Source organism: Apodemus sylvaticus, chromosome 4 (genome assembly GCF_947179515.1).
Source record: "Apodemus sylvaticus chromosome 4, mApoSyl1.1, whole genome shotgun sequence".
Taxonomy (NCBI): Eukaryota; Metazoa; Chordata; class Mammalia; order Rodentia; family Muridae; genus Apodemus; species Apodemus sylvaticus.
The window spans coordinates 80,400,461-80,418,131 of NC_067475.1; the positions used below are offsets into that span (position 1 = coordinate 80,400,461).

At 48.1% G+C, this 17,671-nt stretch overlaps 1 protein-coding gene across 3 annotated transcripts in view; it reads left to right on the plus strand.

Annotated features, from left to right (window-relative positions):
* The window catches only part of Kirrel1 (kirre like nephrin family adhesion molecule 1), a 92,503-nt gene that overhangs the window by 16,445 nt on the left and 58,387 nt on the right, over positions 1–17,671 (plus strand). The window lies entirely within an intron of this gene.

Sequence of the window (17,671 nt, forward strand, 5' to 3'; positions counted from 1 at the left end):
TATACACACACAAGCATACAGAGACATACATGCATGCATTTATACCTATACACACATACACATTCCACACATACAATCCCACACTCCCCCATGCACACTACAGGCATACTCATACATATATATACCCACACTCATACATCCAACACCACAAATACAGATGTATATAAAAATACCTATTATTACTGCACACACACACACACACACACACACACACTGCCCTGGGGTAGATGCCCTGGCCTGTGTGGGATGTGGGGACCCCACCAAGGGTGTGGGTACTTATGCATTCATGTTGATAACATTTCCTCCCTGAAGAAGCATGCTCTGGCTTTTCTCTGAACTTTAGCTTTGGTCTATGAAAAGGTTTTGCAGTCTTGTGGGAATATAAACATTTGGCAGATTTCTTTCTCTGAAAGCTGTTTTGGCTCCTTTCTTTTTCTGGGAATTTTAACCAGCAAGATCAAGGCCCCTCCACCCATCCTTCCTCTTCCCCCTTTGCCTGAGACCCCCAGCCCCCCTGTCCCTTCACCTCCCCACCCCCCAAATGAAAACAAAGTTAATTGGTGTGTACCGGGAGTCATCTCCGAGCCAGAAGAAAGGAGTGAAGCAAACAGCTCTCCCAAGAGGAAAAGCTGCAGGAGAGGAAAGGAGGCGAGCGAACGCCATGGTGGCGAAAAGTGAATTCCAGACCCTGAAATTCTTTTGGTTTTAATCATCTCAGAGGGCAACCAGAGCTGCGCTGTGGGGGAGGGGAGGAATGAAACCCAGGGCCATCGCCTTCCAGCTCGCAGGCCTCCATAAGGACTGAAACTTTCCCGATGGAGGGAGGCCTCTTGTCCTTCTCCACGGCGACCCTCAGGGCCTGGCATCCATCGTCCCCTGCGTGGAGTTTGCCTTCTCCAGAGAGCCCTTCCTCACCAGGCCCTCCATGTATCTGTTTACAGGCTAAGGATTCTCAGTTTTAAAGTACTGACCTTTCAGTTTTCCAGCCAAATTGCAGGTTCCCCACGGCCCCGGGATTATGTGCTGTTCAAAACAAAACACCAGCCTAACTCCAGGCCCGTTCATGAACCGTAGCTTTCCTTCATGCTCACTGCTAGAAATGGAGCCGGTAAAGCGTGGAAGGGGCTGAGTGGAGCCTGCTATGGTAGGTAGGGACCCGGCCTGTCCTGCAAGGACAGCCTATGGCAGAGGTATGGGTCATTAGAGGCCTCTGGAGTGTGTGTGTATGTGTGTGTGTGTGTGTGTGAGCTCTTAGGTTTTTCCCAGGATCAGGGAGATGATGGCAAGGAAGTTTGAGAATTACATTGGTGGTCGGAAGAGGGATGGGAGAGGAGGGGCGGGGGAGGATGAGGTGATGGAGTGCGTCAGGAAATCTTGTGACCAGGCAGGCCCACAGCAATGGCCATGGGAGGCCACCAGTCCTCAGGTCCTCAGGCAGCAGCCACGTCTCTTTAGGACCCCTTTCCTGTGTTCAGCATCTTCTTTCCTTCCGCTCTCCCCCTCCCCCATTAAGTTCTCTTTTCATCTGGAGGCAGCTTCTCAGATGCTCATGGCCACCAGCTAGCTGCTTCCCCGTCCGCTTCCATTCTTTCTCCCACTTTCCTAAAACGTTGACTCCTGGGTCTTTGATCCTTTGTCTTCTCTCTCTCTCTCTCTCTCTCTCTCTCTCTCTGTCTCTTTCTCTCTCTGTGTGTCTCTGTCTGTTTCTCTCTCTCCCTCTCTCCGTCTCTGTCTGTCTCTGTTTCTCTGTCTCTCTCTTTCCGTCTCTGTCTCTGTCTCTCTGTCTCTCTCTCTCTCTTTCCATCTCTGTCTCTCTGTCTGTCTCTGTCTGTCTGTTTCTCTCCCTCTCTCCATCTCTGTCTCTGTCTGTCTCTGTTTCTCTGTCTCTCTCTCCGTCTGTCTCTGTCTCTGTCTGTCTCTGTCTCTCTGTCTCTCTCTCTCTCCCTCTCTCCATCCATCTCTGTCTCTGTCTGTCTGTCTGTCTGTCTGTCTGTCTCTGATGGCCATCTCCCCCTGGTTGCTCAGAGTGAGTCAGATTGCCCAGGCTGGCTTAGAATGAGGGATGAGACAGGTACCCGGGCTTTGACCTTCTCGTCGTCTGTTCTACCTGACACAGCTGCTTGCTCTTTGGGGGCTTCAGGTTGACCAGCGGCAAAGGAGGAACTTGTCAGGCGCTGTGTATGATCCAGAAGGAATATGGCCTTCCTTTGTTTCCAGAAAACAGAGGAAGATGGAATTTGGACTGCTGGAGTGAAATCCAGAAACTTCTTTCAGTGTGACCTGTGCAGAATTATGCTGTCATCACAGGGTGATGGTTGAGGGCAGGTGGATAAGCTCAGTGCAATCTCTGAGGTGATTTTGCTGTTTGTGGGTGGTCTGTGCCATCTTATTGTTTTATTGGATCTTACTATTCAATGGTGCAGAGTCCCCAGGGTTCTGACTGTGTCTTTATACAAGTCTCTTTCCCAGCCTAGAACATAAGTTCACTGCCCCTACCCCATCCCCACCCCAAAAGTAGAGAGAATATAGGTGACAAGGTCCTTTTTTGTCTTGGTCTTGTATCTGTCTACTCCCTAGTGCCTGACATCAGCACACAAAAATGAGTTTTAGTATAAAATGTGAATTTAGAGGTAAAGAAATGTGGGCTCAGAATGTCACAATGATTTTCTTAAGTGGGTATATAGCTGATTGCTGACTGAGGGCCCTTCCCTGCACTGCTTTCTATATACTGAAAGCCAGTGGTAACCCCTCTCTAGGTATGACAGAAAATGACCCTTCAAGTGTTTCCTGAAGTGTCTTGTGAAGCAAAGTTGCCCCCACCTGAGGACCCCTGAGCTTGCCTGAGGAGGAGCAGAAGGAGAAAGGCCTAACTTCCCAGTCGTAGGGTTTCTGAAATCACATCTCTCCCTCCTTTCACACATATATCCTAGATCAATATTTCATAAAATTGAGAGGTTTTCAGTTAATGATAATGAGGAAATGTTTTATCCCCTCATCCATTTTGAAAATGGTAAGCTTCCTGTTTGAGCCATTGTATATCTCTCCATCCAAGGTGTGGGCTAAGAAGGTAGCAGGCAGAGGGCAGCGCGTGGATGAGGCTCTGATTCCCGGAAAGGGTGTTGGGAGATCTACCACACCTCTGCTTCAAACAAGCAAAAACTGACTCCTGGGGACAGCAGACTCCTGGGGCTGGGACAGCAGATGGCAGTCTCAGATGCTCTCCTGTGTCACGCCTTCTTGCCTGGTACCCTCCATCCCTGACATGCCTCAGGCCTCGGACACCTTAGGAGTGAAGTTTGAAAGCTAAGATTTTTCCCCCCCTAAAAGATACAAATAAAATCATGGAGAACAGGGAGGCTCCAGAGTGGGGACCAGAGATGCAGGCTCCACCATAGCCTCCCCTCCCGGGCCTGCTTACCCTCCTTAGCAGGCACCACCACAGGCTAGAAAACTCCTGCCTCCTGCAGTTCTCCACAGACTGCCCTGCTTTACCTTCCTGTGCAGATCTGAAAGGCCTCCTTGAGTGTCAGGTGGTTGGCAGTATAAGGAGCCTGCGCCCATATCCACTGGAGGTTTTACGGTTCAGAGAGAAAGGTTATGACCCCTAGAGAGCATGGGATGGCCCTTCCCCAGGTCCTGGACTGTCAGCAGGTCCCCTATTTTCCCCAGATAAGCTTTTGCCCCCATGCCTCCTCAGGGGCCCAACTCTTACTGTCATGGCTACTAGAAGGTTAAGACTGGTTTGGAAGCCCAAAGATAGAGAAGAGGGCTTAGACAGGAGGCTGATGCAAAGAGAAAGTGACGGAACTTGATAAAGAAACAGTCGGGTGTGAACATGGAAGGCAGCCAGGAAGGTGAAGGGAAGCGGAAACAAGACAAGCCTCATCCCTAGAAAGATGAAAAAGGAGGAAAGAAGAGGGGGAAGGGAAAGAGAAGTCTCAACTTTTATTTAAAATCCGAGAGCAGTTATATGCCTGGAGTTGTTGCCATAGCAACAGCAAAGAAAAGGAGATAGCTTGTAAAGGGGGGAGGTAGAAGGAGGAAGATTATTCAATAGAGGTAAATGTTTAAAGACAGGAACAAAAACCATTTACAGATAATTAAGTGACACACTGCGGCCTTTTTAGTCCTGCATGTGACGGGGACACTGGCCTAAGATCTGGCCTACTTCTGCCGGGTGTCTTCCAACCATGCCCCATTCCTAGCTCCCCAAGAAAACTTCAAAGAGGCAGCCAGGAATGCCAGCCACAGCCATGTCTGTCTAGTCCTCTGCCCCTCTGTAGTCCCAGCTCCTCAGAACAAGGTAGAAAATAAAGAAAATAAAATCTTTCTGGAGGGTGAGCTTGCCCTAGCCCTTGGGTGGCAGGGCTCCTGCCTCAGCCTTCTGAAGGTCCAAAGGAGCAGCATCCCTCCCGCCTGGGGGCAGTGCTGCGGCCTGGGGGCAGTGCTGCAGCTGTGCTCAGTGCCACTTTGGATTTCTCGGTGAGTGCTCACCGCTAGTCCATTCCTGGAAATACTGTCAGTTCTATCCTTAGAGAGTCAGGCACCAGGGCAGTAAGCTGTGAACCAAGAGCAAATAGTCTTTGCTCCTTCAAGATCTGCACCTTCAAGACTGAGCTGAGCGTTTGGCATGGTGCCTGTAGTGCACTGAAAAATGGTGCCCATGGCAGGCTCTACATGAGAACATCTTTTTATGAGGATCCATTGGTGAAATAGCTACAGTAGTAAGTTCTGGTTAGTTCTTATGTATCACACACACACACACACACACACACTCTCTCTCTCTCTCTCTCTCACACACACACACACTCTCTCTCTCTCTCTCTCTCACACACACACACACACACACACACTCATTCTCTCTCACACACACACCCTCAAGTGTCTGAGTTGAGTTGGAGAGATGGCTCATGGATAGGAGGCTGTTCTTCCAGAGCGCTTTGCCGCTTTGCTTCTGTTCCTCGTACCCACATGGAGGCTCACAACTGTAACTCCAGTTCCAGGGGACCTGGTGACTTCTGACCCCTGAGGGCATTGTGAATTCATATAGTTCACATACATACATGCAAACAAAACATACATATACATGAAATATTTTTAAATGTGTTAATTATTATGGCCAGGGATTTCATTGAATTTTCATTCTTTATATTGGCTACTTAAAATCTAAAGCGTCGACTCTCACAGTTTGTCTCTGATGAGGCTTTCAGCATCTCATCTCTCTCTCTCTCTCTCTCTCTCTCTCTCTCTCTCTCTCTCAAGCACACATACTTAGCTTTACTGCAACCTAAGTGGTTCCCCCCCAACCATCACCATTCCCACTCATTGTTGTTCTCTTAGTTTATTTTTTATATTACTGACCAGATGTGTCTATTTATGTTGCCTCACGTCTTTTATGGAGCAAATAAGCTAATTAAATGAGTTAAGCTGTATTAACACAGTGTAGCACTTGGCCAGTAGTAAGAAAACAGAGAAAATGCCAACTACTGTTTCATGGAAACAGATAACCCGAATCATCTCTAGCCTTCCATTAGAGGCTCTGTATAGATGGACTGGAGACCGGAGAAAGCTATTCAGACTAAAGGTCACCTGCAGTTAACACCCCGTTGACTGTACCCGGACAGCGCCTCAACATTTTAACATCCACTAACCTGATTTCTTTCATCTTTTCCACACACACACTGCGGAATGCTTCATGTCGGTATGAGGATATCAACCAGGCTTGTTTGCTTTTTTGGATTGACTTGGATGCTATTTAAGCAAGCTTCTAATTCCTTGCTCACACTCAAACATTCTGGGTGCAGAAGTCTGCCCAGGATTAAGATTTTTCCACTGATAATCTTCAGGGTGAGAAACTTATGTATCACTGAGAACTGGCAGCATTTCATTGATTCTGTTTTGCTCCGCCAGACAGGGAGAGAATGGTGTCTCAGGAGGACAGAGTAGGTGGCTAAGAGCTGCCTTAGAGAGGCCTGTTTCGAAGTTGGGAACCACCTGCCTTAATTCAAGGGCGGTGGGGGTGGGGGAGTGGGAGTGGGGGGAGTGGGGGTAGGGGTGGGGGGAGTGGGGGTGGGGTGAGGCTATACCTAGTTCAGTTTCTTTTGTGTGTGTTGGTTTGCCACCAATCCTTCCACTCCTCCCTGGGGCCAGGGTAAGAAAGAACCCTGGAACCCTGCTTGGTTGAGTCCCATAATCATTCATGACAATTGCCTGTGGGATCCATTGGTTGGGCTGGATGGACGGAGGCTCGCCGGCTTTCCTGGGGGGATCCAGCTGTCTCCTCTGACTGGAGAAGCTGCCCAGAGGATACAGGTCATGAAGGGCATCTTGTCTCTCCTTTGCTCAAGGAGTCTGCGGGATTCCCCTGTTTTCTCTTCCTCCTTTTGCCTCCCCTCTCCTTCTGGGGTCCTCTTTTCCTTTCATGTTTTCAAGGCCTCCCCTCTTTTATTTTCATCGATTTTTAAGAAAGAAAATAATTTCAGAATTGATTACACACATACACACACACACACACACTGTATTTGTTTTTTTTATTTTTTATTTTTTAATATTTATTTATTTTATTATATGTAAGTACCCTGTAGCTGTCCTCAGACCCTCCAGAAGAGGGCGTCAGATCTCATGGATGATTGTGAGCCACCATGTGGTTTCTGGGAATTTGAACTCAGGACCTTCAGAAGAGCAGTCAGTGCTCTTAACCGCTGAGTCATCTCTCCAGCCCATTTATTTTTATTTTTAAAGGAAGGATTTTTATATAGCCCAGGCTGGCCTTGAGTTTTCCAGGCCTATACCCACCTCCTCTATTGCCCCCTCCCCGAATTCTTTCCCTACTGGTGACAAGAGAGACAGAGAGAGAGAGAGGAAGAGAGAGAGAGAGAGAGAGAGAGAGAGAGAGAGAGAGAGAGAGAGAGAGAGAGAGAGAGAAATATCCAGTCTTCTTAGTCTGAGCTATTTGACTCAGAAGACAAAAGACCCTTCAGAATTAAGAGAGGAAGGGGGAAAGGAAATAAAAAAAAATAAAATAAAAAAAAAATTAGTTAAAAATCTTCATCAGGGTCAAAACCTGACAGGAAAGCTTTGTTTGAAGGGGAATGTGAGGGCAGGGTAGGGGTGGAGGAATTGGCAATTGGCCTTCAAAAGGCAAATATCTGAGTTGGAGGAAATGTGTAGATTGGTGGATATTCCCACTGAAGTTGTGGAGGATTTCTGAGTCTTGTTCCTCTGTGGCTGGCAGAGTATGTTGAGATCAAAGACTCAACAAGAGAAAGAAAGGGAAGCAGGGAGCGGCCATTTTAGTTCCATACTGTATCAGAATTGTCAAGAGTCTACAGAGACTCCAGGAGCGGGGCGAGGGGTGTGTGTGAGAGGGTGGAGGGGTGGGGGGCGAGTAGAGGTCTTGAGTGCTGGCTGTCATCCCAGCCTTCTGTTTGTGGGGAGGGAAAGAGAAGCCAGTGAGCAAAGCTGAGGTCTCGTAAGGGCCAGGACTAGGCAGCCTTCTTGGTCAGTCAGCAGGGAGGTCACTGCGCCATTGCTGCCGTGGATTAAGATGGGTGAGGGCAATGGTGTTGTGGGCAGAGAGGGAAGGCGTTGAGTCACTCCAACCTTAGCGATTCTGTTTGGGCAGACAGGTCTCAGAGATGTCATGAATGGATAAAGAGAGACAGGAGGATTGAAGACTGTCAAGAGACAATTAGGGGATGGGGAGATGGCTCAGTGGTTGAGAGCACTGGCTGCTCTTCTGAAAGTTCTGAGTTCAAATCCCAGCAACCACATGGTGGCTCACAACCATCCGCAACCATCTGTAAGAGATCTGATGCCCTCTTCTGGAGTGTCTGAAGACAACTACAGTGTACTTACACATAACAAATAAACAAATCTTTAAAAAAAAAAAAAAGAAAAGAAAAGAAAAAATAAAAAATATTAAAAAGAAAAGAATGAGACAATTAGCCAAGCAGTGGTGGTGCATGCTTTTAATCCCAGAGCTTGGGAGGCAGAGGCAGACGGATTTCTGAGTTCGAGGCCAGCCTGCTCCACAGAGTGAGTTCTGGTTCTCACTCAGCACTGCTGAGGCAGGAGGATCAGGGCTTTCAGAATAGTCTTTCTGTGGAGCTGGGGCCCAGTGCTATGAGACAGCCGGAATGAAGAAGTGCTTAGCAGGACCCTGGACTGCAGGGATCTCTAGAGACCACAGGGCTAAGGACACACAGATGTGGCCTAGCAGTCCCTGCTAAGGGATTGGTTCAGCCAGTTTGGGAACTGCTTATGGCAAGTTTTTAAGTCCCAGGCTGCTTTTGCCCTAGTACCTGGAATTCAATTGATGTGTCACGAGAGAGCAGATCTGATGATTTCAGATGTGAACTGATGATTTCAGTGTTAGCCAGAACAAAACATAATTAGAAGGGAAACTTGCTTCTGCTACTCAGCTGCTGCAGCACCCACATAACCTGTGTGGTTCCCAGACGACCTGGGAATGACTTTCTTCTTCCTGCCTCTCTCTCTGACTTGAACCAAAATATAGAGGTCCATAGCCTTTACCCTGTCTCTTAGAAATCTCTTAGACAGACATACTGCCTGGGGCAGTCCTGTGACCGGCTCCCTGGAACAGACACGTGACAAGCATGTGGGCTTAGGGTGAGTGACAATAGCCCGGAGGATGGGGCAAGCTGCTGAGGAGCTCCCTAACTCCTGTGGTGTTGGGGGTGTGTGTGTGTGTGGGATGGGGGAGAGAAACACTTTTGAGTTACAACTGCAGAAAAAAACAAGATGGCTTCAGGAAGGATTACACCTCTTCCCATCCCTTGCTGTTACCACTCTCTCAAGCAGACAAAGGAAAAGGTGTGATTGATTGGTGAGAAAGGAAGGAGAGAGTAACCTTGGGCGCCACCACCTCGGCTGCAGAGCCCCACGGATGCAGGCCTCTCCGGTCCCTCCACCGGCTTTTCCCTCAGTTCACAGGCTGTGGTGGAGGAAGGCAGGAATGGAAACTGGAGGCCTAATTGCTAGGTCTCTCTCAGCTCTTCCAGGGAGCGCAGGGCAGGAAATTCCTCAGATTCCAGGCTTGTAGGATCATTGCTGAGTGTTAACCGCAGAGCTGGGGTAAGAGGCTGGAGGCAAAGAGAGCTGCCTCCTCTCCTGATTCTTTTCCCTTTGTTTTAAAACAGGCTCAATTAAAAGGGTTTAGAGGGGCTGCCGGCCAGAACAAAAGTCCCCACTGTAGCAATCCTCCCAAAGAAAAAGTCCCCAGATGTGGGAATCCCAGAAAAATTAGTGCTGAATTGAGTAATTTTGAAGTTGAAAATAAACTCTTGTGGACTCGCACAGGAATTTGTTCCCAGGGTGAATTTTTTTTTTCCAGCGCTCAGTGAGAGGGAAGGAACTGGCTTGAGAAGCTCGCTAAGAGGAGATAAGGGTGGCTACATAGAGCGGGCGGAGGGTACGTCTATCCCGAAGGCATGTCTTTGCCTCACGTGGAATGAGATTCCTCCTAAGTCACCAGGCTAGAGGGGTCTGTTTGCATGTCACCCCGTGGTGTCCAGGGCAGGGCAGTCCAGGCTGCCTCTGCCTGGTCTGCCATCCAGATGCATTTTGCAAGCCCTCCAGGGAGCCGGCTCAGTTTCCCAAAGAATATCAGCTCCATCCCCTTGGGCTTCCAGAGCAACTGCTGCACCTCAATAGATTCTGTCCCTGCTGAACTAGAGCAAGCTGTTTACTGCCCCGCACTCTGTTCTTCAGGAGACGGAATGTGACTTGGTTATGTTATTAACCTCATAGTGGAGTGACAGAGCAGCTGCTACACAGTAAGTACACACACACACACACACACACACACACACACACACAAATTGGGAAGAATAGCAACCTTGTTGAGTGAGTGTCCCTGTCCTGGGGGGTTAGATTATCCATTTGTTAGGCCTCTGTAATGAATGTTCACTGCACAGTCTGGTTTGTCCTCCAGCTCAGTTCTTCACGCTGTTGTGTAACATGTACTCTGAGAAGATGAAAACGGTCTCTCTCTCTCTCTCTCTCTCTCTCTCTCTCTCTCTCTCTCTCTGTGTGTGTGTGTGTGTGTGTGTGTGTGTGTATTATCTTCCCTAGAGCATAAGGGTTACTGCTAAAAAATTCACCATGAGTTCCAGTGCCAATCAGAACTGACCTCACTGCGGCCCACACCCCTGCTGGTCTGGCTTGATGGACGGTAGATGACTGAGCTCCGTGTTTCATTACAGCTGATGATAGGGCTGCCTTGAGAGCAGAGGGATTGCGGGTCTGAGGGGGAAGAAGCAATGGCCCATATCCACTGTGATTCTTGCTGTTGCCACATATTCTGGGGCTGAGCCTATAGTGTTGTGGACCCAGCCTCAGAGGCGTGAAGAGGGCCAGTGTGGCCTAGCATCTCAACCAAAGCCGCAATCATTGTGTCAAAACTGCTGCGTCCCAGAGCTGTCCATTCTGGGAATGAGAATATGAGATATTTTCATTCTTCAAACTGCTGTGTCCCCATTCTCAGGGTGACCACGACCCAGAGTTCACTGAGAGAACAGAAGCCACCCGTCTGGCCATGTTGTTAACTTTCTACTTGGCTGCTTCACTCCTCTGGTTTGAAGGATATCTAGAGTGTGGATGAGGTATCCTGCGTCTTCATTTTCCTTCTGAGTCTGCTAATAACTTTGTAAAAACTAGCTAACCTCTTTGGGCTTTCAGAACTCCTAACATGACAAAATTGGGCTAGGCAAAGACTTCTTTTCTTCCTTCCTTCCTTCCTTCCTTCCTTCCTTCCTTCCTTCCTTCCTTCCTTCCTTCCTTCCTTCCTTCCTTCCTTCCTTCCTTCCTTCCTTTCTTTCTTTCTTTCTTTCTTTCTTTCTTTCTTTCTTTCTTTCTTTCTTTCTTTCTTTTTCTTTCTTTCTTTCTTTCTTTCTTTCTTTCTTTCTTTCTTTCTTTCTTTCTTTCTGACAAAGTCTCACTATGTGTCCTTGACTAGCCTGGACCTCCATATGCTGATCAGACTGCCCTTCAATCTCACACAGACCTGACAGCCTCTGCTTCCCTAGTGCTGTAATTAAGGGTGATGATTAGTAGCTGAAGTTATTTTTACCTGTAACTTTTTTGTATAAGTCTGTGAGTGGAAAGAAACATTCATACACATGATTTTCAACTGAGTACCATTTCCTTTCCACAATAAGTTACTCTTGTATGTTTTTACCTTTCTCTAGCCTCACCTTCTGGAGAAGATCAAAGGCCCTTAGGGGTTTTATAGCATGACAGTAGAGGAAGGAATGTGTGGGACTCTCCTCAGCCCAGCTGTTTTCATCTGCAGCTTTCAGAAGAATGCCCATTGTTACATATAGAGATAGAGATAGATATAAATATGCTTACACATATGTATATATGTATGATGCATATATAATTCAAACCATACGTTAAATATTCTGCAGATACTATATAAATATGCTACAGATACATATAATGTGACTCAAGGGGTTAAACACCAGAAAGACAGGCTATGATGTGGATGGTGCTGGGTTGGCTAGGTTTTCTGAACAAGGTTAAATTCACAGCCTCAGAGGCTCAGAGAACCCAAGAGTTTTGGGTTGCAGGAAAAGAAAGAAATCCACTCCAGGTGTGTGAGTGACTGTGGCCAAGGCGTGGAGCTCGGGAAAGCCTTATGCACCTGGCATTTTAGTGGGCAGCTTCTGTTCTTGAATAGTAGGTCAGCTAGGGAGGCTGCATTCTGATTGCTAAACACCTGGATGGGGGAAGGTAAGAATCAAAGAAGATTAGAGGGGCCATTTCCCACTAAATGGAGCTAGAAGGGTGGAGGGATGTGGAGAATGTTATAGATATCCAAAAGAAGGGGATCTTGCCGCAGAGATTGTTGTATTGAATACCTACCCTGTTCCAGGGTGTCAGTTCTGGAAGGGACCTTAGAGGCGATCTGGTTCCTGGTTTAGAAAACTGAAGACCAGAAAAGGAATGTGACCTATTCAAGTCACACAGCTCAGCTAGTCTAGAAGACCTGATTTCTGACTTTCATTCTAGCAAAGGTTCTTTCTGCTATGGCTAAGTGCTGTCATAAGTATATTTTGTTATGCTTGTGTGTGTGTGTGTGTGTTTCTCCTAGTCTTTTATATAGCCTTGGTCTTGAACTTACTATGTAGTCAAGGATAATCTGAATTTCTGTCCATCATCTGCCTCTGAGAGCTGGTATTAATGGTCTATACCACTGCACCTAGTTTATGTAGTACTGGAGACGGAACCCCAGAGCCTCTTACAGACTAGACAAGCACTCTACCCACTGAGCTAGATTTCTAGCCCCACCTACTGTCTTTGACCTCCCCCAGAGCTACACTGGCTAGAGTGACCTTAACCACTCCTGCCTCCCTGCTGCAGATGAGCTGCCTCCTCAAAGTCACCTTACCGTGAATCTTTCCTTACCACCAAAATGGAAGACCCTGGGAAGACGTGGCTAACACCTCGTACAATCTTAGATGAGATGAGACAGTGCAGTAACCTGACGGGGAGGGAGGCCGCGGACCACATGTTCAGGCAGGTTCTGCTGGGCGGGGCTTCTTCCACCCCTCCACCACATTCACCACGCTCTGTCTTGTGTGAAGGTGTCTACAGGGCTTCCACTGAAGTGATGTGGGCCTAGCGGGCTTCCAGCGTTCTCCTTCCCAGGATTCCTGATCTATATATGTACTCAGCGTGGGTCAAATGAGGCTAGATCTTGAACCTGGGATAGGAAGGGTGGAGAGGAGCCAGTGGGGCCCGCTCAATGATAGGGTTCCAGGGTTCCAAGGTTCCAGGTGTCTTCTAAAGTTCTTTTTGGTTTGGCCTGCAACCATGAAGTGTTCCACCCAGATGGAAAGTCCCTGGCCTGGATGGTCATGCCTTGATCTTGAAAGGGCAAACGTGCAATGGTGGCCACAGCCATTCCTTCTATAGCCCAGCTGTCCTCTGAGAGGCTGGGGAGTGTGGGAGAATGCTGGCTCTGCACAGACTGTGCCAAACTTTGCCATTTTGTTTCCAGGACGAACCCCCCCTTTACTTGCCCTCCCCACTCCCTTGCTGATGCATATCTGTTGTTTTAGATATCAACACCATGTTTCCATTTTACTTTCACCTTGACAGGCCTATGCAGGGTGCCAGTATGGGTACGGTTAGATGTTGAGGAAACAGGTGAATTCAGTGTGCTTACTACCCTCCTAGGAGCTCACAGTTAAATATGTTTTTCTTTAACACCAACAACATTCAATCAAATATAGCGGAGACTGAATACATAGAAAGGCATTTTAGGGCAGAGGAGGAAGGCATGAGAGTGAGAATCCTTACCCACCAGGCAGGGCCGTCAATTGTCCCTTCTTTGAGTAGCAGGCAGCTTGGAGAGAAAGAGACAAGGAGAGATCAAGAGGAAGAAACAGGAGACTTACTTAGATGACTTCTTTCAGTTACTTTTATATTGCTGTGACAAGATACCATGACCATGGCTGCTTGCAAGAGAAAGAGTTTAATTGGACTTCTGAGACTTAGGATCTGTGATGGTGGAGTGAAGGCAAGGAGACAGGCAGCTAGAGCAACCGCTAAGAGCTCACATCTTGATCTACAGGTAGGAGGCACAGAGGGAACACTGAGAATTGTCTGAAACCTCAAAGCCACCCCCAGTGACACACCTCCTTCCACAAGGCCACGCCTCCTAATCCTTCCCGAACAGTTCCACCAAACTAGGGACCAATTTTTCAGACATACAAGCCTGTGCAGGACATCATCTTTAAACCACCACACAGACTGAGCAACATACAGCACCGCGCTGGCACTCAGCGTCTTATGTACAAATAAAGATGGAATTAAGTAGTTCCTCAGATCTCTTCCAGATTTATGGTCAGGTCAATTGAAAGGTTTCCTGGAAGGAGTGCAATTTTAGAAAATGGGAAGGAGATGCTCATGCCATACAGTTAGGAAAGATACCCCTTCCTTTAGGACCATCTTAGAAAAAATGGAGTAAAACCGGAAGTAAAGGGGGAGGAGAATAAGGACAAGGACCTGGAAGTCAGGTCCACGAGTAAGTAATGTGGGAGCCCCTGAGGGAGACTGTGTAAGGTCCTCAGTGCCAGCTACAGAAAACCATACAGGAGAGTGGAAGTTTCCAGAGGACAACTGAAGAAGGAGGAGGCATGCTGGGAGAAAGAGGTCAGATGTTCTCCCCAGGGCAAGCTCCCTCCCTTCAGCTCCACTGACCTCAGGATTGAAACCAGGGGTAGTGCAGTCAAATGAGGCTAATCAGAAGTTGGAATTTCTTGCCCTAAAATGAAGAAGCCACCCCAATTGGGTTCTCTCTTGAGGCTTCCTTAACAGCAGCTGTGGGCAGCTGAGGTGTGGCTCGCAGGCACCTGTCACCAAGATGACCTGTGGTGTGGTGACTCTCCACAAAAGCTGGGGTACTGCCTCTAGGTGGAGACAGTATCCTTAGCCCTGACCCCACAAACTTTAAATTGTCCCTGGACTTCCTGTTTGGTGCTGACAAGTGGCTCTTGGGCTAAGCTAATGCCAGCCGTGTCCTCCCAGACATTTATTTCCCAAACTCTCCCATCAGGACAGAACTGAGCACAAATACCTCTTCAGTGAGTGGAAGAATGAGAGGCAGGAGGGTGGATGAGAGAAGGAAGGGAGGAAGTCATGAGAAGGGGAATGTGGGAAAAGAGGAAAACACCAGTGAAGGAGGGCTGGGCGGGGCTGAGAAAGGGGGTGGGACAAGAAGCAAGGAAAGGAAGCTGGCAGCCCCGCGAGCTAAGATGGCAGCCGGAGAGGGCGGCCAGGCCTGAGAATAGAAACAAAGAGGAGATGGAGATGTGGGGCTCTGAGAGGGAAGCTGTGGAGAAAGGCGCGGATGTAGTCAGAGGAAGCCTGGACAGGATGAATAGAGGTGGGCAGAGGAGCCATGAACCAGAGAGAGGCGGGAGGGAAAAGAACGGGCCGGAAGGTATGAGGTGCGAGGGGAAGATGTCGTGGAAAATGGGAGGCAAGAGAAACATGGCTGTTATATTCTCTAGTATGTCTCCACCCTCCTGAGCAGGAGGAGGCCTTGAGCTGCCAGGCAGCCAGGCAGCAGGAAGTGGCTTGGCACTAGGATGGGGCAAGGCAGGGCAGGGCAGTGCAGGGCTGTAGTTAACTGTGGTGAAGGGTGAAGAAGGGTCCCCACCAGGACTCCCTGAAGCAGGCTGGCATTTCTGCTGCATGGCCAGGAATGATCGCTAGTTTGCTTGGAGTTCGGGCCCTAATATTCCCTCACATGAGTCCTGGATAGTCATAAGGAGGCCAGAAGCCACAGGAGAAGCCGGAGAGAGGAAATGGCCAGTCAGAGCTTTCCTGTCCAGTACCCTCTGTGATGTACCTCTTCTTTCTGCCCATGCTGTTGCTTTTCACACGGCCATTAGAGAGGGGAGATGTTGACCCCTGGAACTAAAGCATTCTTTCTCCCTGTTTTGGGTCTCTGGCCGATGCCCTAGGTCCTACGGAGTACAGAAAGGTGGTTTGGGTATCCTGCTCTTAAGGGGTTTATAGCCCGAGGCAAGTCTGGGAGAGATGGAAGGCAGCGTTCTTTGAGAAAGGTGATGACACCAAGTTGGGCCGAACATGGACTCTCAAGTCAGACAGACTTGGCTGTAATCACCTGTCAGGTCTTGAGTAAACTTCTGCGTGTTGTTTCCCCAGCATGCTAACCATGGGTTGGTACCTTCCGAGGTGGCAGCCAGTGATTTTAGGAGATTGCTTAATTAGCCCCATGATCTGACACAGGAGGTATCTAACACTCAGAGACCTTAAGCCACCATCCAAAGTCACAGATAGCATGTGACAGTGGGTTTCGAATCAGACAGGCTGCCATAGAGCCTGTGCTAGTGGTTGGTTATTTGTTTGTTTGTCTGTTAGTATATAGCTGTGGGGGAGGGGGACAGGCTGGAAACTTAGGGCATATTAGGTATCCTCAGAGCAAGGCTGGAGATGCTGAATTGTCCTGTGCGTAGCATGACTAGGGAGCTCCGAGCGACAGAAATCAGGTCTTATGAGAACGTCTGCAGAAGGTTTTACCTTGGGGTAAGTCAATAAATAGCATTTCAGTCTTTGGGACAGGGGAAGCCCAGGAAGTGCCCTAATAACTTCAGAAAAGGCCAGTACTCCCATCTACACAGCACATTCTCAGGAGGGCTAATGCTATTCCTGTGACGCTCCCCGATCCTCAAGGTGGGGCCTGCCCACTTGTGCTACCAGGCTTGTAACATAGCAGGTAACTGTTCTGTCTGTGCCAACTTTCTCCACCATTGACCTTTGACCTTTGCCTTTTGTAAAACATAGCCTTAGTACCCTGGCCAAACTGTGACTTGGTTGGCCTTGTCTGCTTGCTCAAGGTCTCGTGGCCACCTGTGTCCTCAGAGTGAACTGCACAGTAATTTGCTCTAACTAGTCTGTTATTTAAGCCTACGTCATGTTGGGGTGGGGTGGTGGTACGGACCTGTGTGAAGAATCCCTTCCAGAATGGCTAGAGATGAGTTGATGCAAATTTGATGGAATTTGGGGGAAAGCTTGAGCTATTCCTTTCCTCTTTAATTGCTCCCAAGCTGGGTCCAGCAAGCTCTGGGACTCTCTCTAGGGTATTCCTCTCATTTGCTGATGTGCCAAGTTTTATGTAAGGCACAGGGACCAGGGCGAGCAAAGCAGTTTCTGATGCTGGGGATGCAGTGCCCAGGAGCCACTTCCTGCTGGGAGTCTTGCGACTGCAGCATCTTAGGAGTTTGCTTGCTTACCTATTTTTAAAATTTATCTTTCTCCTTACTTTTGTCAGTATATCAAACCAAAGGTTTGTGCAAGCTAGGCAAGACTGTAACAGTTATATGCATCCTTAGTGTCTATTCTCCTTTTTATTGATACATAATGATCTCCCATTTAGTAAGGAATTCACAGTTTCTATGTGTAATTTTCACTGCAATTCCACGAGTAGATATTATCTCCATCCTCCAGTAGGTAAACTCGGAGACGAGGCTGCAGACCCTGACCTTCTCCAAAAGTTCCTGGGTGTTTTACCGTATAACACTGAATGCTGAAACCTTGGGCCTTGCTTCCCTTTAAGTTAAAATAAATGATCTTTGTCTTTGTGGTTATCTGTGCAAGCCTTTATTAAGCACATAACTGTGCTGGCTCAGTGTGGAGACGGAAAGAGATATGTATGGTCCGTCCTTGCCTGTCTTGGACTGTGGTCCAAGCCAGAGGCATTGACATGGATTGAATGCATAGGGCAGCGGACAGCGAATTAAAGGAAGAATCTACAATATTTACAAGACTATGGGAGGCAAGTTACCTGGTGGGTCTCCATGCTGCCAGGGCACAGGACGACATGGTCAATAGCCGTTCTAATTCTCCCTTCCTCTCTCCATTAAAAAAGCTGCCGCCATCTGCCCGGTGTGTGTACATACAAAAATGCATATTTAAGAGTCTAGATACATTATTTTAAAAACAGTTTTCTTCATGTGGCCAGTGGGCAGTTGAATGGGTTGTGTAAGGCGAATTGTTATGGGATCTTATGTTTAGATAATGGTGGAGAAATCTCAGCTCCCTTCACCCATAGCAATATAGTGAAATTTATTCTTCAATATATAGCAATTTCATCTCTTAACACTGAGCTTTT